The sequence below is a fragment of the Armigeres subalbatus genome, chromosome 2, assembly GCF_024139115.2.
Source record: "Armigeres subalbatus isolate Guangzhou_Male chromosome 2, GZ_Asu_2, whole genome shotgun sequence".
Taxonomy (NCBI): domain Eukaryota; kingdom Metazoa; phylum Arthropoda; class Insecta; order Diptera; family Culicidae; genus Armigeres; species Armigeres subalbatus.
Window position 1 is genome coordinate 238366142 of NC_085140.1, and position 24185 is coordinate 238390326.

A 24185-nucleotide genomic window follows, 5' to 3' on the forward strand; every position below is an offset into this window, starting at 1 on the left:
ATTTCAGGGCCATTTACAGCACGCAGGGCTCTTGTTCTTCCTCCATTATTACACACACGCACGACTGTTTGGGGAATGTCTTTGAGGGCTTCGGGAAGATAATGGGAACCATTTGGGAAACTTTTGCGGCCAGGGATTAATGCTGCTCATGGGGGGATTATCAAACCTTAAATATTGAGATAATATGAAAAACTTCTTGCCACTTTTATGATACTGGTAGGCGTTTATTGGTACTAGATAAGTCCATTTTGATGATGATAACAGAGTGCTCTGGAAGCGCTTAATGAGAGTTTGTGAGTCGGAATGGTATGGTGATAATTTGACACTACCCTACCTTGATTGAATCGAATCCTATTTTAATATTATAGCTATTTCGGGATGCTCGATAAGCTTTAGTTTCACTATGGAGTTTTTAATTCGAAAAATTTCAGCTTGATTAAAATCGAATTTATCATCGCCTTCGGTGCTTCGTTTACCTCATTATCCCAGAAGACATCGAACGCAAAGCCCAATTCTCGTTAAAATAAAATTTAACTTTTCGTTGTCGCATACCATTCATACGCGTTGATGAGTCGGTACCGAGAATCCTTTGTTCCTTTCGATGGCTCCTGGGAAATGGTTGGCAATTTCGGCAAAAGCTACTCGTTCCATATTACCTACTACTGGGATGGGAGTTCATTTGACGTTAATATTTTGAGAGCCAGCGCAAAGCTCCAAATGATATATGGGAGACCTACACCGACCGTAGACAGTCGAAATAAACTTCGCTCCTTTATAGTTTCGTACGGTTCGGTTGAAGTCTCGCTCTTCACTCTTCATCCCAGCGCAGCTGTTTGCACACGAAGCATAAATAAAATAGCAAAGGATAAACTATCATAAAATATTCATCTCCATAGTGCTGCTGCTCGCCGCGCCATTCAAGTTCTCGTCGACGGCAAAGTGGGGCAACTGGCCTCAATCGTGCACTTCACTCACACTGAAAAGAGTTTTCCTATTTAACACTTCCGTTCCACGGTTTGTGGATACTTGTTTGACCTAATCATGCCGATTAAACTTGAATGAATCATTAAGTTTAACTTCTTTCTCAGACATATGAGAAATTCTCTGTGAAATCCAAGGTCGATTGATTTTTGTACTTTTTTTATTTCCCTGAAATTTTGCATTTGTTCCATTACTAATAACATGCTCCTATATCAATAACATTCCAAAAACAGGCAATTTAGGCTCAATTTTTGTTTTTTTTTTGTTATTTGGCGTGCTTACTGTTGAAAAAAATCACAAAAATGAGAAACATGGGCTGGCGTTCAACCAGCAATCCGCTTGTTTGCTGAAATACATCAATCGTTTGGAAATCCAGAGACCGTGTTTAGCTGTCAAATCGAAGCCATGCGTAAGCGATAAAAAATACGCTAAAAGAACTTGGCCATAATTTCCGCAGGCGTACGCATGTTAACCTGCTTTTTTTTTTAAATAAAATATTTAAAATAGACCCGGAACTGCAGACGGTAAATCGAAAGATGTTAAAAAAAAGATTGCAACAAATTGCAAACCTTCCTGAAGCTATGGTTGAGTGTAAGCTTGGATAACTAGTTATCTAAGGCAGAGCTTCCCAAACCTTTGGGTATGCGACCCACCTAGTAAAATTCTATATGTCTCGCGACCCACCTATGAAAAAATGCATTTTGAAAAGTAGTATTAAGCATTAATTGAATCAGAATGTCATCTGTTTCAGCTTCTTCCACATAAAAAATATTCACGTTTCCTTACATGTGCAAATGCAAAAAATGACGAACATGGTATTGTTTGTCAAAATGTTAGCGTTTTTACTTTACTTCATTAAGGGGACAGCTTTTAGGCATTACTGTTTAAATAAAATAACGTGGTGATGGATATTTAAAATAAAATGAGGTTTGAACTTGAAATTATGTTCCTGAAAAAAAAATGATCAAAAGGTTCGGCATTCGAGCTACAATTAATATTTGTTCTGCGCGACCCACCAACAATCCGCTCGCGACCCCCCTGGGGGTCGGGACCCACAGTTTGGGAAACCATGATCTAAGGTGTAAGTGGAAATTACTTGTAATGGAAATTGTTAGATATCATTATATTTAACAGCACTTTTTATTACAACCGGTTTTTGTTATGGTTATTAACGCAGTATGAAGGAGATTGAATGCCCTACCACGTTTATAGTTGCAAATGATAGTGCATAGGTCAAGAATATTTGAACCGATGTTATAAAAATTCTGGTAAAAGTCTAAATCAGTAAAAATAATATTTTTGTGTTTAAGACTTAAGAATGAACCATCAGCCCAAAACGTTAGGCCCATATATTAACTGTCAAAGGTTGAATCAAGTGCCCTGCGGTGTTTTGCTAGTGCGTTTGAATCGTATTATTCCGTACGTCAAACAAGACCGAAAATTTCGAGTTCATCTATTTTTTAATTTCAAATTAAACAATGTTTCTTTTGATTTTTGAGTCGAAAGAATAACTCTAGATCAACATTTGAAAAGGGCGTAACAGCCAAAATTTATTCCTTCTGATTCTTTGACTACATAAATAGCTATATATGTGAACGAAGAATCAGAAGGAATAAACTTTGGCTGTTACGCCCTTTTCAAATGTTAGTCTAGAACTGACGTGTTCAGGATGATTAACTTCATCGTTCCCTGAAAGAAAATCAAATATCGATTTTTCATTTTAGGACCCAATTGGAAAATGTTCTTTTGTGTAGTGTCCGGAATAGAGGCAACATTTCAAAATTCGGAGAGGAAAGAGGAAACATTGGAAAATTCAAGATTTCCACTGGGAGATCCTCCAGGAGTTTCTCTAGGATTTCCTCCGAGAATAATTCCGGTAGTTCTACGGGGGTTCCTATGAAAATTCTTCCGGGAAATTTTTAAGAATTTGCTCCGGAAATTCATTTAGGCTTTCTTTCTGGAATTCATTTAGCCTTCTTCATGAATTTATATAGAAATTCATCCAGAAGCTCCTCCGAGAATTTCTATGGGAGGTCCTCAGGGAACTCTCCGGGAGGTCCTGTGATGATGATGATTGTCCAGCTACATACCCCTACAAAGGTTTCAAATAGACGAGATTTGTCTATAAGATGAATTCTCCAAGATTTTTCCCTAGAATTCTTTTGATGGTTTCACTGGTATTTCCTCCGGGGGTTCCTTTGAAAATTATCCCAGGAGTTTCTTCAGAAATTATTCCGGGAGTTCCTTCGAGAATTCCTCCGAGAATTCCACCTGCAATTCATCCGGGAGTTTCTCCGGGAATTCTTCAGGGAGTTCCACCAGTAGCTCTTCCAAGAAATCATTCAGGCTTTTTTCAGAAGATCATTTAGGCTTACTTCAGAAATTTATCTGGAAATTCCTCCAGAAGTTCTTCCGATAGTTTCTCTGGGAGTTCCTCCGGCAGTTCCTTCGGGAATGCCTCCGGGAGTTTCACCGACAGTTCCTCTGAGGAGGAACTCCCAGAGTAATTTCCGGAGGAACTCCCGGAGGAATTCGCGGAGAAATTATCGGAGGAATTCTTGGAGGAACTGCCGGTGGAACTTCTGGAGGAATTTCTAGAAGAACTACAGGAAGAATTACCAGAGGAAATCCTGGAGGAGCTCTCGTAAGAACTCCTGGATGAACTCCCAAATGAACTTCCGTAAGAATTCCTAAAGGACCTCCCGGAGGAACTCCCAGAGAAATTCTTCGGGGGACTTCTGGAGGAATTTGTAGATAAATTTCTAAAGAAAGCCCAAATGAATTCATGAAAGAAAGCCTGAATGAATTCCCGGAGGAACTACTGGTGGAACTTACGGAGGAATTTTTAGTGAAATACTTTTGGAAAATATCCTGGAGGAACTCTCAAATTAATTTCCGAATGAAATTTTGGAGTGAATTCCGGGTGAAGTCCGGAAAGAATTCTAGGTCAATTCCACGGAAAAAATCCCGGAGAAATTCCTGGAGAAGTACCTGAAGAAATTCCCGGAAAAATACCGGGAAAATACTTGGACGAATTCCTGGAGAAATTCCTAAAGAAATTTCTAGAGGAATTCCTGAGGGATATTCTGAAGTAATTGCGAAAAGAGTTCCAGAAAGAAATCCTAGAGGATTTTGCTATTGAGTTTATCGAGGTATTCCTGGAAAAATTCCTGGAAATTATCCCGGAGGAATTAAAGGAAGACTTCCTGGAGGAATGTCCGGAAAAGTTCCTAGAAGAATTTCCGAAATTATGGAGCGAAATCGGAGAATTTCCGTCATAAATTTCTGAAGAAACTTCTGGTGGAGTTTTGGGAGGAAATTCCATATGTATTCTTGAAGGAACTCCCGAATGCATTCCTGAAAGAAATGTCGGAGATTTTTCTAGAAGAATAGCCGAAGAATTGTCTAAAAGTTAAACTTGGAGAGAAGAAAAGAAATCTTTACTCATAAATTCCCTAAAAAATTTTAGTGGGAGATAAGATAAAAGGAGGAGTTACAATTACAGGGGGAAAGATTTTTGAATGATTTTCAGAGGAGTTTGTGAATAACTTTCCGTAGGAATTAAGAAGCTCTCAGGGGAGCTTCTAGAAGGATTTCAAGAAGAATTCATGAGTCGAAATGTTGTTGTTTTGAACTTTCATATATTATGGATCCTGGATTCTCTAATAAGTTTTTGGGAATCTTTTGAACTTCAATCACCTATTTCTGAATATGATTAAGGGAAAAACATGTTTAAGGGAATTCATTTCAGTACCCGTTCAATTTTTCCACCATTTAGGAGGGGCGACGCTTTAATTTTAGTTTGGCTGACCGTCTAATAAACCATTTTCGACATTGCTGGGAATACAGTTAAGTATCTGTCATTGTATGACTTTCATCTTTGCTGGAAGAAAAGCAAAATATGTTTTGCTGAATGGATTGCTGGTTTACAGCTCGGCCAAGTCCAGCAAAATTTTGATGATTTCCAGCGAAAAAAAATTGTTTTTAAAAAAATCATTGAGAATAAAATTTCGAAATCGATTTTCTCGAAGAAGAATTTTTTGATAATTTTTTTTATGTGTTGTAGCAGATAATATTTGCATTATTTTGCACTACGGGCCATAGTGGAGAAATGACGGATAAAAAGTTTTTTTAAATAAGTCAGTTTGTCAAAATGGCCTGAATATTTTTTGCGTTTTAATCAACTCGATTCAATGAAGGGACGTAAAATTTCCAATGGAAAAGGCATAAGGTTTTTTTTTCTAAGCGCTACCGTTTGAGAGATACAACGGTTTTAAAATAAAATAAACCGATTTGTTTTATTTTCCGTTGTTTCAGTATGTTTTTCTAATCTATTTTTGTTTTGTTTTTTTTTTTAATTTTCTCCGAGATCCCAATAGCTGAGATCTCGGTAATTTCTTCTACCGAAATTTCGTCATAATTTTACCGAAATTCGGCAAAGTTGACTTTTTACCAAGATCTAGGTAACGATTACCGATGACTCGGTAAAGTTTACCGAAATCTCGGTAAAAATTTAACGAGATTCGACGAAATTATTGCCGAGATCCCGGCTGCAAAGGACTCTCGGCAATCGTAAAATTTCGAATTTTAAGTGTGTTTATTTTTTACTCAAATTCTAGTAATGGAGCAGTAATAGGTCATTTTCATACAGGCAAAAATCCGGAAAAATCAAATATTTTGTTTATCGAAATACAACCTCACAGTCAACCATCTCGGGAAAGAATCTCGATATATGTGATAGCGGAAGGCCTATATTGAAATTGTACAGTGGATCAGAATGGACAAACGATGAACAAATATTGAAAATAACTTTGAAAAATGACAAACTTACGATAAAAAGAAAGCGTAGGCTATCCTTGGATCAATATCACAGGACACGTCCTTTTTATTTTTATCCTTTCTGGATCCATTTAAGTATATGAACTTGTATTTACTTTGTTTTAATCTTGCACGAATAAGGATATATTGTCAATTAGTCCTATTAAAGCCTGTCCACGTTAAATTTCGGACACCCATCTTCCAATGCGATTTTTTAAAATTTTCACAAACCACAGAGAAGATCAATTTTCGTATAGCTGAATCTATCCGCTTTATGTGATGCATTTAGCATGTTTTCATCTTCGTCAAAATTGATAAAATGGTTGAAAAACATTTGGACATTATCTCAGTGTCCGAAATTTAACGTGGACAGGCTTTAGTGAACTTTCTTGAAAACTTTTTGATTTCCTCTTTTATTTTGTACAACACTAACATACCAACATCGTCCGTGATACACAGCATAAGCGGGCCGGCATGAGCGTTCCAGGAGCGCGCGTGCGCTGAACAAGCGTAGAATTTGCCAGTTTTGTATTTCCGATGTAGGATAAAAGGTTATGATCAATCATTCTAACATCTTCCTCTCCACTACTCAATAAATAATCACCACTTAATTGGGTAGTTTGCTAGGTTAATCTTAATCTACGTCAGCGGTTCTCAACCTGGGGTACATGTACCACTGGGGGTTCCTTCGCTGTTCCCACGGGGTACCTTGGACGAAAATGCGTAATGGCGGAGGAATTACAATTCAAATGAAAACTTAATGGCTTTTGATAATTGTGCAATTCTCTATTCCTAAACTTTGTAATGTACATAATATGCATGGCGATCAGTATATCAAAGCCTATTTAATCCTACCCACCACAATCAGCACAGTGTATAAAGGGTTGTGGGAGAGAAGATCAAAAGGACAAAACGTCTATTGACTAAAATCTAGAATTTAAAGGTTGGGAAGGCTCCTTTCAAGAGGCTCGGAAGCCTCCTTTCAAGAGGCTCGGAAGCCTCCTTTCAAGAGGCCTCGGAAGCCTCCTTTCAAGAGGCCTCGGAAGCCTCCTTTCAAGAGGCCTCGGAAGCCTCCTTTCAAGAGGCTCGGAAGCCTCCTTTCAAGAGGCTCGGAAGCCTCCTTTCAAGAGGCTCGGAAGCCTCCTTTCAAGAGGCTCGGAAGCCTCCTTTCAAGAGGCTCAGAGGTTTCTTTTAAGAGGCCTCGGAAGCCTCCTTTCAAGAGGCTCCAGCCTCCTTTCAAGAGGCTCGGAAGCCTCCTTCAAGAGGCTCAAAGCCTCCTTTCAAGAGGCTCGGAAGCCTCCTTTCAAGAGGCTCAGAAGCCTCCTTTCAAGAGGCTGGAAACCTCCTTTCAAGAGGCCTCGGAAGCCTCCTTTCAAGAGGCTCCGGAGCCTCCTTTCAAAAGGCTCGGAAGCCTCCTTCAAGAGGCTCAGAAGCCTCCTTTCAAGAGGCTCAGAAGCCTCCTTTCAAGAGGCCTGAAGCCTCCTTTCAAGAGGCTCAGAAGCCTCCTTTCAAGAGGCTCAGGAAGCCTCCTTTCAAGAGGCTCAAGCCTCCTTTCAAGAGGCTCGGAAGCCTCCCTTCAAGAGCTCAAGCCTCCTTTCAAGAGGCTTGGAAGCCTCCTTTCAAGAGGCTTGGGAGCCTCCTTTCAAAAGGCTTGGGAGCCTCCTTTCAAGAGGCTTGGAAGCATCCTTTCAAGAGGCTCGGAAGCCTCCTTTTAAAAGGCTCGGAAGCCTCTTTTCAAGAGGCTCGGAAGCCTCCTTTCAAGAGGCTCGGAAGCCTCCTTTCAAGAGGCCTCCTTTCAAGAGGCTCGGAAGCCTCCTTTCAAGAGGCTTGGAAGCCTCCTTTCAAGAGGCTCGGAAGCCTCCTTTCAAGAGGCTCGGAAGCCTCCTTTCAAGAGGCTCGGAAGCCTCCTTTCAAGAGGCTCGGAAGCCTCCTTTCAAGAGGCTCGGAAGCCTCCTTTCAAGAGGCTCAAGCCTCCTTTCCAGAGCTCAGGAAGCCTCCTTTCAAGAGGCTCAGAAGCCTCCTTTCAAGAGGCCTGAAGCCTCCTTCAAGAGGCTCGGAAGCCTCCTTTCAAAGCTCAGAAGCCTCCTTTCAAGAGGCTCAAGCCTCCTTTCAAGAGGCCTGGAAGCCTCCTTTCAAGAGGCCTGGAAGCCTCCTTTCAAGAGGCTCGGAAGCCTCCTTTCAAGAGGCTCAAGCCTCCTTTCAAGAGGCTCGGAAGCCTCCTTTCAAGAGGCCTGGAAGCCTCCTTTCAAGAGGCTCAGAAGCCTCCTTTCAAGAGGCTCAGGCCTCCTTTCAAGAGGCCTGGAAGCCTCCTTTCAAGAGGCTCAGAAGCCTCCTTTCAAGAGGCTCAGAAGCCTCCTTTCAAGAGGCTCAGAAGCCTCCTTTCAAGAGGCTCAGAAGCCTCCTTTCAAGAGGCCTCAAGCCTCCTTTCAAGAGGCCAGAAGCCTCCTTTCAAGAGGCTCAGGAAGCCTCCTTTCAAGAGGCTCAGGAAGCCTCCTTTCAAGAGGCCTGGAAGCCTCCTTTCAAGAGGCCTGGAAGCCTCCTTTCAAGAGGCTCAGGAAGCCTCCTTTCAAGAGGCCTCAGAAGCCTCCTTTCAAGAGGCTCAGAGCCTCCTTTCAAGAGGCCTGGAAGCCTCCTTCAAGAGGCTCTGGAAGCCTCCTTCAAGAGGCTCAGAAGCCTCCTTTCAAGAGGCTCAGAGCCTCCTTTCAAGAGGCTCGGAAGCCTCCTTTCAAGAGGCTCAGAAGCCTCCTTCAAGAGGCCCGGAAGCCTCCTTCAAGAGGCCTGGAAGCCTCCTTTCAAGAGGCTCAGAAGCCTCCTTCAAGAGGCCTGGAAGCCTCCTTTCAAGCGGCTCCGAAGCCTCCTTTCAAGAGGCCCGGAAGCCTCCTTTCAAGAGGCCTGGAAGCCTCCTTTCAAGAGGCTCGGAAGCCTCCTTCAAGAGGCCTGGAAGCCTCCTTTCAAGAGGCTCAAGCCTCCTTTCAAGAGGCTCAGAAGCCTCCTTTCAAGAGGCCTGGAAGCCTCCTTTCAAGAGGCCTGGAAGCCTCCTTTCAAGAGGCCTGGAAGCCTCCTTTCAAGAGGCTCGAAGCCTCCTTTCAAGAGGCCTGGAAGCCTCCTTTCAAGAGGCTTGGAAGCCTCCTTTCAAGAGGCCTGGAAGCCTCCTTTCAAGAGGCTCAGGAAGCCTCCTTTCAAGAGGCCTCAAGCCTCTTTTCAAGAGGGCCCGGAAGCCTCCTTTCAAGAGGCTCGGAAGCCTCCTTTCAAGAGGCTCGGAAGCCTCCTTTCAAGAGGCTCGGAAGCCTCCTTTCAAGAGGCCCGGAAGCCTCCTTTCAAGAGACTCGGAAGCCTCCTTTCAAGAGACTCGGAAGCCTCCTTTCAAGAGGCTCGGAAGCCTCCTTTCAAGAGGCTCGGAAGCTTCCTTTCATGAAACTCAGAAGCCTTTAAAAGTCCTCAAAGTATTGTAGAGAGCATGGTGTATGCACTCAATTTTAATTGGAAACTTTTTGGTGAGTTTTATATCCCGGTAGTTTTCAGGGCCTTTTTGTATATCTTCGGGGCTCTGCCATACCGGAAGTTTTAGTGAAAATTGAACAGAAAAACATTTAAAAAAGTGCTCTTCGGTTACAAATTCAAGGAGATAATAGTGCTGTTTCCAATGTTTGGGTGAATTACAGTTATATCCGGTGAGCCGTTTCATTTTACACCCTCTGTTCTATTTTCTTCAATGATGATTTGCATCCGATTGACAACTAAATAGAACTAAATACGAACAGCATTACCTTCATCTACTTTTTCTAAGTTCTACATCAATATGCTTTCGATAACATTTTCTGTGAATACTTATGATATAATAAATTATAGGAGCCGCGAGTGTTGTAACCAGATAAGCGCTCATCTTAAACAAAGAAAGTATTACCAAAGAATCAGTCCCAGATTCTCTTATATAGGTACACCTTCAAAACAATAAATGCCAGTTTAGATTACATAAATATATAGCTTAAACATACCCTATAATGTCTATGATCGATAGACACTTGGTGTCTTCGGGGACTTTTGATAGTAGCTAGTAGTAGAAATCTTCTTCTTCTGCTTCTTCTTCTTCTTCTTCTTCTTCAATGGCTCTGCATTCCAACTGAGGTTTGCCCTGCTTTCCAATGTGGTATTCTATTGGCTTTTCCTCAGTTATTTACTATTAATTAAAAGCTTCTCAATGCCCGCCATTTCATGAGTATGTGTCTTGTGTTTTAATGTACAGCAGGCTAAATATTTCCAAATTTGGAAATAATAATTTCGAACGGTAAGCTGCGCGGTAAAACTAGCGGTAAGATGCGCGGCTGTTAAGTAAGACCATGCTGAGGGTGGCTGGGTTCAATTCTTGGTGTCGGTCTAGGCAGTTTTCGGTTTGGAAATTGTCTCGACTTCCCTAGGTAAAAAAATATCATCGTGTTAGCCTCATGATATACGAATGCAAAAATTGTAACTTGGCTCAGAAACCTCGCGGTTAATAACTGTGGGAGTGCTGAATGAACGCTAAGCAGCGAGGCGGCAGTGTCCCCGTTGAAGATGCAATGCCAATAGGAAGAAGAAGAAGAATTTAGAACGGTAAAGTATAGAAAATCGTATCGCACATTATATTGAAATTCATGCTTCTCACCAATTGCACTATATTTATTATATGAATTGTATGAATTCTCTCTATACATACTACTTCGAAATCATACAGTTTCAGCCGACTCAGGCCTGGCCCTATTATGACTTTTTTTACAAGAATTAATGATGCGCGTCGTCAATAACATTGTTTTCAATGTGAGTTAGATATGTTAACTATGCCACCATAGTATTTTATATCAAGTGATATGACTGTTAGTATAAATACCATATAGACGAAAATTCACTGTCATATTTAGTTGTTTATTTGTTCAATTAATCATATGGTGCAACTGTTTTTTTTTTTCGAGATGAATATCGTTCTTCAGGGAATTTAGTTCTGATGAATTGCGTTGTATTTATCTCTGACGGTTGATTTTCTGCTACACGCATAGGCTGGTGCCGCAAAGCTTTTTTTTTATCTTTATTAGTGAGGTTTTTAGCCCTAGGTTAGTTCTCCTCAGATACCGCGAAGCTGGTAGCGGTGCTCAGTCATTGCATCACTCGGATTAAATAGTTGAGCAGGGAAGTAAACTTCGTTTGAGTCGATTACACGCTTGTTCGTTCTGGGAGGAAAAATATTGAAATACGAAGCATTCCTCAAGAAGTCGTCGTCGTCGTCGTCGTTTTTGGATAAAAATTCACCTCACAATGCATTTTTACTAATAGCTCAAACAATTCCATAATTTTTCTTTATTGTTTCTACGCGTTATGAATATTACAAAAAGGATTCACTGTGAGTGATGCATATTCTCGCGTTAAAGAATAGTAGTTTGTGCAACAAGTTGCAAAAAGATGATTTTTTCAGCACGAGTTGTACATTGTAGTTGTACGAGGCTTGCCGAGTTGGATAAATACTACGAGTGCTGAAAAAATCGAGTTTTGCAATGAGTTGCACACGCTATTTTTTGCAATGACGAAAAATGGACTTGAATTTGATAAATTTGTACCAAAATTGTACAATCTAATTGACTCCACATTATCATTCTTGCCATGTTGCTGCAGAAAACAATCAGATCCCATGTTACCGTGCCACATTACATAGTTCGATAAGCCGTGAAGCGATAGATGTACTTGCCTTTGGAAATTTTTGATGTCATGTCCATCAAACTATTACATGTATTACGCGACGCAGAGAATACACTATTTGAACACTTACCCAAGCTCATTCAGCAAAATGTAGTCATGTAACTACTGTTCTGATGTTGGTTTTTCATTATAGCACCCAAATGAGTGTTATAATGAATATTATGCAACCCATTTGAGTTGCATAATGTTCATTAAAGCACCCATTCCGTTGGTATGGAAAAGTAGGCCGTTTTATCACTCAAAGACGAACTGTAAACCAGATATTATGATCAGGAATTGCAAAAATAATATTGTAGGCGTTTTAGTCATGGAATAAATGAACAGTCGCTCACTTTGAGCTTATCCTCGCGATGGATGAACAATTTGAAGTACACGATCGAACGCGTTTGAAAGTACAGATGGAGTTCCGCGTTATTTTGTTCTGCCTTGTATGATAGAAAAATATTAATAATTAGTACGCTATTAAACGTGTTTGAAAAAATGATCTCGATATCTGCGTTGTTTCGTCCTGCTTTGTACGTTCATAATCACTACAATCACTACAATTCCTACCCCTATATCCAAAATCCCAGTGATTTCTCGTGGAAGTGCAGATGACTCGTCGGCTTCCATCAAAGCGAGTATCACGTCAACATTTTCCTACCCATTCCTCAATTGACCTGCATTCGGACACGGCCGGCGTCGGTATTGCCTTTTTTTTTTGGTTACCAGTTTTTACACATTGAGGATGATGTTAGTCCCAAATATCATCTGTTGGTTCTCTGTGTAATTACAGCTGACCTGGCAATAACGGAGGAGCAACCGTGGGCGGTCAATCATGCTCATGCTCATGCTCATCTTCGGGGCTCTGCCATACCGCACCAAGTGGCTATTTAGATGACTTGTGATATTTTGCTAATACAAAGAAAACGGAGATCATTTTGTACATTTGTTGTAGAAAATCCTAAGTTATGGGGTTGAGGAATATCCAATGAGATTTTTAATCAATTAAATCTGCTAAACGAAAACTCTGCATACCAATTTTCACGCCGATAGGTTCAGTAGTTTCCGAGTCTATAAGAATCAGACAGACAGAAATTCATTGTTATGTATATAGAAGAAGATTAAAAGAAGGGGGTACCCTTCACTGAAGGAATGAACACTAAGCTGCGAGGCTCTGTCCAGTGCGGGGATGTAATGCCAATAACAAGAAGCAGAAGATGTGCGCTGCCAATAAACTACAACTTCGACACTGCTCAGATTTGTCGTATCTGTTAGGCTTTTTCAAACGATGTTGAGCAAAGACAGCTTATTTTTAAACAGAAGTATACCCCATTACACGGCCCAAAAATTCAGTATAAGTTGCTTTCTATCATAAATATCAATAAAATAATGCAATTGTACGCATGTTATGCCGGGAATGGGATAAGAAACCCTATTTGTCAACAACTATTTTTCTAGATTTCCAGGTCAGTATGATGTAAATATTCATGGTTATAACATCCATTTAAATTTTGTGTCAACATTTTTATTTGCCCAATCGATTCTCAAACTTGTTTATTGTTAAACTTCTCAAATAAACCCATATTTTTTTTGCGAACATTTCGGACAACTTTCCCGAAGACGTCATTTTGTTTCAAACAATTTAAAAAAAATAGATCAAAAATAAAATTTTGTCAAATGATACCCCTTGGGGTCAATTATTTGTATATTGATACTCAACTGGAATAAAACATCACCAGTTTTGCGGATCAAAACACATCGGTGTTACTTTCCGTGTTACTTAATATGTATTCATTAGTTTCACATATCTATCCAGGCATGCCAAGTAGTTGTTTCATTATTCACAAACATTCGTTCCGAAGTGTTATTCTTTTGACTCACTTTTTTCTTCACAATGTTCGCCCCGCTAAAGAGTCCACATCCTGTTTCCCCTGCAACCAGTGTAAGTCGGTGCTGTGATCTATTTTTCCTTGGCCAGTTGCATTTCAGTGCGCCACCAAGGAGGCGTTCGGAAGAAAAATTGCCAATAGATCGTTATTTATCTCATGTAACGGCACTGCACGGATGTATCCAATGCAATAGTGGCTCTCCTCAAACCGAATCGTTTCGATTTGTTTGCGTTCGAAATCGTTCCGGAGGTCAACCAATCTTGATTTCACATTGGATATATATTTCAGAGCGAATTTCAAGAGGCTTCTTACTTCCCGACCTATGCCAACCTTAGGAAATGGAACATCGAGGATATGGGATGCCACATACTTTTGAATGCAAGATATGCAATTCCAGTTGAATTTACTGTGTTGTTGATTTTACTATACGTATGCAACTCTATGTAACAATGAGTCTCAGATAGATTGAAAAATATGGTAGGACATGAACAGTATAGCTAACAGAGGCTTAATATAGAGTTAGGAATCCTTTATTATTTTTATGTTTAATCGAATGTTACTGTTATTGTGTGATAGTTAGAAAATTATAAAGCATTCTATTTAGAAAAAAAAACAACATCTATGCCTACGCTTAAAAAAAGCATTTTTGCAAGATTATTGCTTGTGGCTCATTGTCGACTTTCGACTTTTCACGACCGTTTTCACGGAAATGGCCATAGCTCTGGGTATTTCTGACGGATTCTTGATCTGCAGCCAGCACTGAACGACAAACAAGTTCTACTTTCTTGGGGAAATCATAATATTTTTTTGTTATTAAGGAAACTTTCAACCCTAGGCTGGCTCGTCTTCGCATAATACTTGATTGAAGTTTACGTTAAAAATAATGACAGGCAGAAGAAAAACTGCATTTTAAACATAATCTCAGAAACCCTATATTTGAATTAGCTTTTGCTTTCTTCTAAATATGTCAACCATTATTATATTAAGGTAAGTATTATCCAATTACATATCGCGCAGTTTCCCAAGCAATGCGGCTTTGTTTGCAGAAACATCGCTTCGATTTCCCACGAGTTAATCAATTCAATACCAACGCAACTTGATACCATAACCTTCGCTGCGGTCTATTGAATCAATCTCATCTTCCGGAGTCACCCAACCCGAGCGGATAAAGAATGCCTGCAAACTATCTCGAGGTTGCTTTCCATTGTAGGTTTCGATTCAATTCACGCTTAAATAGCACTGTCGACTTCCAGTCCCATCACCCATCATTGTAGCAGCAACGTTGAATTGAATCAACCAAGTCATCGATACCACATCCACCCACCGCTGACTGCGGGAAAAATAATGTCCATCAAATCGACTCTCTACCAGTCGAATAAGAAACCATCTCGGAAAAATCGAGCGCAAAATAAAGACCTTGCATCGTATTATGTTGCAGCAGCCATCATCGCCTCCAGCGGCAACTCACCACCGGGCCTTCCATCAAGAGTTTTTGCGTCCTCGCCGCTGCGCTGCTGCTTGTGTGTGCCTTTTCTAAGATTTCCTTCATCAACACCCCCGCGCCCTCTGTACCATCATCGTATCGTATCACTTTTGTCGAACATCAGCGTCGAACAACGAGGCCAGAAGCAGGAACGAAGCTACTTTGGGTCCGCCCAACATCTCCACTTGTGCATCTCCTGTGGGGCACAGAATGCATTAAATTTCACACTGGCACGGTGGCGGCGGCGACGGCGGCGTCGGCGCTGCTGAAATGGTTCCGGTTTTTGATCCTGTTTTCCTTATTTTGCTGCAAGCTGCAGGCTCCTTGTCCATCTGTCTTCTTCGCTTTACCGCAAGAAAAAACTGGAATAAAACGATAAAGTTGAGAAGCTATACTGTTCGAATGAGGTTCTCAATTTGCGGAAAATGACGATCCATTATTTAGGTTCGACTTATACAAACATGTAAAAAAAATTATTTTTAAGTCAAGCGATTAATTTTACAATTGCATCTATCTCACGATTAATATCGTTTCCGTTGAATTGCTTCAGCATACGCTTTCCTAGACGTCAAGGCGTATTGAATAATGTTCGTTCTTAGGAATTAGAACTGACAAATCACACCCGTACTCAATAAGCGGCTCTCCTCGTAAGATTTTCTCCTCTTACGAGTTATTTATTGCAATAGGTTGCGATCCTCTGCCGTGCGGAATACTTTTACACAACTCCAAGTATACGTTTGCAGCCATCAAGGCATTCCTCATTCAACTGAAACGTCGGAGTTATGACTTTGATAAGAGCATATCACCAGCTAGTTCGGAGAAGAAAAGAACTGAGAACTGAACAGCGTAGTGAGGTGGAAGGATTTGCACAATGAGCTTCAGCAGTGCCTTGGTGCAGTGTTCCTCTTCTACCCAACCCACAACGGATGGATCAACCATTCCTCGTTTCGTTCTGTTGCTGAGTGTAGGGTGGGAGCCGTTCCGAGGAACAGCATCAGCAGCAATGGATTGCAACTCTCGTGGAACGGATAAAGACCTGCTACAAAAGACCTGCCAACCAGCCAGCCATCCGACCAACAACGCAACGCCCGGAGGCACTGATGCAGGAAGAAAAGACAGCTTAATCTCTGCTAGTCGATATTCTTTTGTCACTTCGTTGAAATGCTGAGACGAATGCTGTTACGTTCCGGCACTACCTAAGGATTGGGTTGTATACATACGTTCGTGATAAGTACACGGGGATGTGTGTCTGCCTGCATGTTGAAATTTAATGATCGTTTCAAAGGAAAGCAGAAACGTGTTGGATGATTTCGAAATCCATAAGTCGTTATACGGGAATGTTCATTAGATACAGTTGAGAAAAGCAACTCAACGCTCGGCAACAAATGAATCTTTCGAATATATGAACAAAAAAATCTCGCATCGATACCAAGCATTATTCATTTCAACTGATCTAACGGAACATTCCCGTATAACGACTTATGGATTTCGAAATCATCCATTCAACTGGGGTCGCCTTTTACATGGATGGATTACATTAATTTCGCGGCCCGCCTCAATTTGTACAACTCATTGAATACCATCTGATTTTTCACAGATTCATGTCGTTTTTTTTGTGGAGTCAACTCATTGTTGCATTAAATACTAAGTCTAAAGGCCAAAAACGAGCAAAAACAAACCGCGAAAAAATACAACATTCTCTAAATCCTTCGCCTGCTTTCAGATGCTCCCGTAGATCTGAGGTTCCAACTTAGAATACTTGAAAATAGGGAAGATTTGCTTATTATGTAATCATGTACATATCTACATGGACCTATAGCCGTTAATAATTCACTTGAGATACCTGTTTTTTAGTTGCTAGACCTTTGAAACTATTTCAAGACTTCTTGGTGCACCAAGAACGTCTAAGTTCTTAAACAATTGGACGACCATGATAACGGAAATATTTTGGACGACCCTAATAAAAAAACATCTTAAGACTAAAAGTAAGTTAAATATCAAACTTTGTTAATCTAAAAGATTGTTTTTTTACGCTCCAAATTCCAAATAGCGCTCCCTCTTTTTACGCTCAAAATTCGAAATAACGCTCCCTCTTTTACACTTTGATTAAATTTACGCTCCCCCATTTTGAACGCAAAAAGAGGTTTTGCAGTAATTCTCAGATTACTTGATAAATTGATAAAATTTCAAATATTTAGAACATTTTCCTTATTGGTTTATATTTGAAAATGACACGAGAAAGGTACACCGGGGCAAGTTGAAATACGGGGCAAGTTGATATGCGAGGTAAGTCGAAACGGAATCTGTAATTTAGATCAAAAATGACAGGACGCCCTGATTATTTTTTTCAACCAACTACTGCCCTAAACCCACCTTCTGACTGTCATTCCCGGAAGATTGCAGCCACTAAAAGCAATCCCTGCCATTGTTTATTTTTCGCCCTTCGCAAAATATAAACCAACCTTTTGGCGTGCCAATCAAAGGTCTCAAAATGTTGTTTGGAAGAGTATTTTCATCACATTTTCACGGCAGGTTATGCTTTTTTTGTTGAATAAGTATAATGATTATAAAACATCGATGGAATACCCGTTTTTATTTTTGGGGTTTGGTCGTATTTTCAACCCATCGGGGCAAATAGAAATGCGTGTTGCGGGGCAAGTTGATACAACGAAACGTCGCGTCACCCTAGCAAAAAAAAAGAGATATTTTTTACAGAATTCAACATGATCCGTAAATACAATCAAATCTCCATGAGTCGATATTGAAGGAATCATCGACTCATGGAAATATCAAGATGTGGAATGGAAAATCCTCGCAAAGGCTGTTTATAAACAATATTTTTTAAACTAGTAATTTGCTTTCTTCGAAAGGATGTTTTCGCAGTATAATTTAAATAAAACTAAGATTAGAAATCGACTGAACAATAGCACGATGGATGCTGTTTTGCGTTCAAAATGACATACACAGGGTTCTGTTTTTACACGATTTTTTTCGCTCGTGTTTTTGATTGTGTGCCTTTAATTTATCACCAAATTCTTTGCAAAATGTTTGAAAAAAAAAACGGAATAAATTAAAGAAAACTCACATGATAATAAACATGCGTTAAACATTTAGGACTGGTGCAAAATTGAAAAAATGAAAGTGTGTATAAAAACAGAATCCAGTGTAATGTTAAAAAGAAGGGAGGAGTGGCCAAGATGGCTTTAAGATCGCAATTGAATTCAAAAAGTCAATGTATTCACACCAGAAACCTGAATTATTTATAAATTTGGTTCATTTTTATTTGCAATAAATGGGATGGTATAAAAATACCTTTAAACTCACAAACTCGTTTTAAAATATATTCTGATTACAAATACGTAATTGTTTCTGATAAGAAAACTGATCGTATATTGTTAAAAAAAAATAAATATTTTTGTTTTCGAGTTTAAGGTCTGAGGGAAGCTCTCTCGCGGTAGAGCGCTATTTTCATACTAAAATGCCTATAACTCGGAATTGGGAACGAATTTCGCTTATCCCAACTGACAATCTCTTTGGAATTACCAAGGAATGTTCCTAGAAAACTTTGTATACCAACTATTTCCCAAATTTGAATTAAGCTTTGAACACTAAACTATTGTACAACTAAAATTTTCGCTACTCAGTACCTCTCTCCGATGATTTGACGCATAAAGGAACCGAATTTCGCAAAACCAACTGACAAAAGTTTTGAAATTTTACAACGATCATTTTGATGTAATAAAAAGTATATGTGACCGCAATAAATTTTGCAGGAAACTCTTTCTACTTCAACCAAGTTTTCCAAATTCCATACAAAAATTACCATTTTGGAAGAGTAGTCAACACCATATTTTCTTGTGGCGCACGGCAGGAAAGGAGCGATGAGAGCGATAAAAAGTCCGTCAACTTTGTATGTAGCGTGACACTAGAAAAAAGCGTATTCCCATTTGTAAACACGGAGATATCAAATAAATCAAATGTAGGAATGGGACGAGACAAATAATTGATGGTAAATAAGACAAGAAGATACTCCAAGAATTCCTCTGGATGTTACTCCAGGAATTCCTTCAGAAGTTCCTCCAGGAACTCCTCCGGAAGATCCTACGGGAAATTTTCTCCAGTTCCTCCAGGAGGAACTTCCGGAGGAATTCCCGGAGGAACTTCCGGAGGAATTCCCGGAGGAACTTCCGGAGGAATTCCCGGAGGAACTTCCGGAGGAATTCCCGGAGGAACTTCCGGAGGAATTCCCGGAGGAACTTCCGGAGGAACTTCCGGAGGAATTCCCTGAGGAACTTCCGGAGGAATTCCCGGAGGAACTTCCGGAGGAATTCCCGGAGGAACTTCCGGATATTTGTTTTATTTGTCTTATTTGTCTTATTTATCTTATTTATCTTATTTGTCTTATTTGTCTTATTTGTCTTATTTGTTTTATTAGTCTTATTTGTCTTATTTGTCTTATTTGTCTTATTTGTCTTATTTGTCGTATTTGTATTATTCGTCTTACTTGTCTTATTTGTCTTCTTTGTCTTCTTTGTCTTATTTGTCTTATTTGTCTTATTTGCCTTATTTGTCTTATTTGTTTCCTTTGTCTTCTTTGTCTTCTTTGTCTTATTTGTCTTATTTGTCTTATTTGTCACATAATTATTTGTCGTATTTGTCTTTTTTGCACCAGCACCACTGTTATCAAATACTTTTCAAAGCTTGTGTGGAAACCTTGTACAGAAATCCTCTCACGATATTTTCTAATGTTGTTCATGTTGGTTCATGTTTTCATTTTTCAATACCAGCTGGATTTTTTTAATTTTGATTTCCTCATTGCGTGATTGATCGCCGAACCACTACATAAGTGATACATTTCTTCCCCATTGTTGCCAATTACTTTTGTTCTCCGTTTACAAATTCTCAAGCAATGGTAAACTGCATAATGATGAAATAATTTTGGCGACACTGACAGCGTCATTCTGGCGGGCTGAACTGTGCAATTTTCTCTCTCAGAGAGTGCTACCACGTGCTTTTTTAACGGAAAACCCTTCCCTCAGACCTTAAAGCTGGAGCCCGGAGGACAAAGCAATCGTTTGCCAATCAGCCCGTCGAATTACACAGTTAACCCACGAGAAAACTGTCAAACTCGACTGCCGATATGACGAACGGATGACATGCGCTTCCGCCTTAACTTTTTACATTTTTCCAGGGTTTTTTTTTGATGACAAATAAAGATGAAAAGGATTTTCATACCTAAAGATAAAGGTGAGGTTAGAAAAAATATGTGGCAACACTGACTGCATGCTGTGTACGTAAAAACAGCGAACAAAAGCACGTCAGTACGCAGTTCTGATGTCCGTGTTAGGAATGCACGAGATTAGTTATATATGAAATTTTTGTTGGCTTTGAAAATAATTGAAACTTTTAATAGCTTATCGTTAATAATCTTAAGTTTCAATGAAATTGGCGAAATTGCTGGAGAGTGTCCGAGTCGATTGATATATAAATCTTTAAAATCCATTGAAAGATAAAGGCGGTAGTAACGTTCGAAATCTTCCCTTTTAGCGTAACGCTCTCGATTTCCAAAAATTTAAATGGCACCCAGTATAGTGAAGAGAGATGTAAGTCCTGCGTCAAAAATAAAATATAAAGCATATTTCGTTAAGGCCCAAATTACCGTAATCCAGTCATTGACAAGAAAACAGCCACTTGCTTGTACCACCCCCAGGAAAAAATCCGCCCACTGAGGAGAAAATGCATTCCCCAGCTGAATCGGGGAAGCACTCTTGTTTTAAAACTACAACAATATATAGTGGTGATTTCAATACATCCGTGGGATGCTTCATTTGGATGAATTTCGTAATATTATTTGAAAAAACTGCCTTTTGCAGAAAATATTGCAAAGTTGGAAAAATATTTTTCCAGGAGGGGAAACCGTCGATTTACTCTCACGCTCTTTTATACTTTGCAGATACTCGAAAATCATCGTTCAGTGTTGCGTGTTGATTTGTTCTATATGTTATGCTTGTTTTCTCGAACATGTACGTAAACATCAAGCAATAATCTATGAAAATGATGCTTTTCATGCTATATATTGACACTAAATATTAGATGTGAGCTAGAACTGTAAAACCGCAAGCATTCATAAGCAACGCATGTTATTTATTTTTTCATAATTCAAGTGTTGATAATGTAATGTAATGCTAAAATAATAATGTAATGCTAAAACGGAGAGAAGACCGATCATATGGTCATGTAAACAATCCATTGAATATGGACGAACATTTGAGAAGGTTGTCAACTGCATCATAATTTTACATTCATGTAAAATGCATGTAGGAAATTGTGTAATTAGGAGAAAGATGCACAACAAATCAATCTCAGATGCATGTTTGAGTTTGTTTATGCGTATCACTATAATCTGTGCGCTGTACAGGTATTGAAAAGGACGTTAATATTTTGTGGAAATATATAGAGTTTGATACCTTTTGAAATGTTTGTGTACTTTGTACAAAATCAGATCTGAGCGAATGAGTAGGCTCTCCGCAAAAAAAGGAGCGAACAGCAAGAAAAAGAAGTCGATTTGATGTATGACATTTGAACCTTAACATACATTGCTATGGGACAATTAAATAAACCATATTTATGTTTATGTTTTGTGTAAATGTGACTGGAATGTCACTTTTATGCGAATAAATATCAAGATGAGGTAAAACAAGTGGGTTTTGAATTACAAATTTCTAGAACAAAGCCTACTATTTTATGAGTTTTTCTTAAACAGGAGAGAATTTCAAGCCAATAAAAATTGGTAAAAATTAGAATACTGGCAGTATAGTCACCTTAACAACCGATATGCGGCGCAAGTTCAAACGGTGCATATAAAAAAATAATTTCAGTATTAAAAATATTTAGAAAAAACGTTTGTTAAGTTTTCTTATTTTTTATGTATAATCTTTGGCCCGAACTAGCAAACACCATAAACTGATTTAAAATTTACCAATGGGTGATTTTTTTACAGCATCAATATTGTTAGATATACGAAAATTCAACCTTTGAAAATATGGAAATATGCAAAAAATCGTGAATGGTGAAAGTTTTTCGTTAACTTAAGTTTTGCAAGGTTTTTTTTTAATTAAAGATTTTGGGAATTGGAATTGCAAGATTTTTTTTTAAATAAAGATTTTGGAAATTGGAATAACAGAAATCTGAGAATATGGAAATACGCATTTCGAAACGGATATGTGATTTGGGCGTATATTATTTCGTAATAAAACATTGGAAGGCGAATTCCTGCTAAAGCAAGCATTGCTTGAGAAAACTGCGGTATGTTGCGATAGAATAAGTTTTCCTCTATTAGATAATGGCGCATGAAAATCACTCTTTATAAGGTGGTACTATTTATATTTCATTACCCCATTTACAGATGGTGGGACATTTGGGGACGTTTGTGTAACCATTTTATCTTGAAGAAATAATATAGGGTAAATGATCCAATAGTGGAGGAACTAAGCGCTTTCCAATACTATTCATTTCCCCAGAAAAATAACAAAGCTAATTCCACTTACCTTTGATATGTATTCGAAAGCTCTTCGCTTCTATTTCAATAAGAAAATGCTTCCGTTTAAAAAGAAATCATAATTCCAATTATTGGTACAGTGTTCCAATAGTTGCGATATTTTTTTAATCTTTGTTCCTATAGTTGCGAGTCCCATTGATTTCTTACGGGACTCGCAACTATAGGAACACTACCGCAACTATTGGTGCACAGATGGAAACATATTAAGGTATTTTGAGGATATTTACCAATTTAAAAGAGCTAGCCAAGATATTTTGGCTCGGTTCGGGTACTGACTGATTAACTAATTGATTAACAATGTGGGTTGCTGCGTTTGATTTGTGAATTTTGAGTATACCATACTACCGCAACTATAGGAACACCCACCACTAACGGAACTTTTACCCTAGTGATAATTTTTTTTCTACAACTTTTCGATATTAATCATTACGTGCAAAACAGACCAAACTATCGAAAAGCTTAGGTTTTAAGCTTTGAAATGGTTTATAAAAACATTATATTTGGAGAAAATTTTTCTTCATAACATGCTCTGCATTTGACTTAATAAACACCGCTTCAATATTTTCCGATTCTCTTATTTAGGGCATATACTTTCTGCAGCTAATTAATGATTATTTTTTTCATTTTTTTAAAATCAACTTACATTGTCAAAAGAACAACGCATCTCTCCGAATCTGATTGATAACTTGCATCAGATACCTGAGAAGCAACGTCTAGATCAGACTACAAGAAATCAGTAGTAAACACTTATTTTATTCATATCGAATCAGTTGCTTGAAGTATGTTCGAGAAATGTAATGTGTAGTAAAATCTGTTTTATTCATACGAACATGCTCCGTTGTGTGTGTGTGTGTCATCCTCTATCCCTCACCCAGCTGGGGGTGTTGGTCAAGTAGTACTACGAATAATTTGATCATATCGCATGTTCCGTAATGGTGCCCTTTTTGTTATGAAGACTAGTACTACAAAAAGGAATCACTTATGAGGCAAGAAACCTCAGGAAGTGTAGGGAATGGGATGTACTAGTTGTTTATAACAGGTACAGCAAAACATCACAAGGACGCCCTTATTCGCACTAACTACTCAGGGAGTAGAAGGTCGAGAAGAGCCACCGTTGCTAACCAAAGCGTGAACCGGATATCTGGGACTCCCACAATATCCGCGGCAATAGTAGCAAACGATGCCCTGTGCGTATTTAGTGGTCAATGATATGAGTTATGAAGCATCTAAAACATAATAGGGTAAGATGGTACAATTAGCCACCCCTCCCTTATGGAAATACATTTATGTCATACAACTTTTCAATGTAATTCACGCAATCTATGTGTGATTTGATAGTTCAAAAGGTCGTATGTATTCAGAGTTTTAAAATGAAGATATTATTAAGAATGCGTACTATAGTTTGTGCAACTAGTTGCAAAAAGATGATTTTTTCAGCACGAGTTGTACGTTTATCCAACGAGGCTTGCCGAGTTGGATATATACTACGAGTGCTGAAAAAATCGAGTTTTGCAACGAGTTGCACACGCTATTTTTTGCAATGACGAAAAATGGGCTTTAATATGATAAATCTATACCAAAATTGTACAATCGAATTTACTCCACATGATCATTCATGCGAATAAATTATGTTGCGGCAGAGAACAATAAGATTCCATCTTATCTGCCAAATTGCATAGCTTGAAAAGCTATGAAGCGGATGCAATTGCCTTTGGAAAATTGTGATGTTATGTCCAACAAACCATTTCAT

General features: G+C 39.0%; 1 protein-coding gene across 3 annotated transcripts in view; it reads left to right on the forward strand.

The window, feature by feature from the left end:
- Positions 1-24185, forward strand: part of LOC134211975 (semaphorin-1A) — a 597712-nt gene that overhangs the window by 131845 nt on the left and 441682 nt on the right. The window lies entirely within an intron of this gene.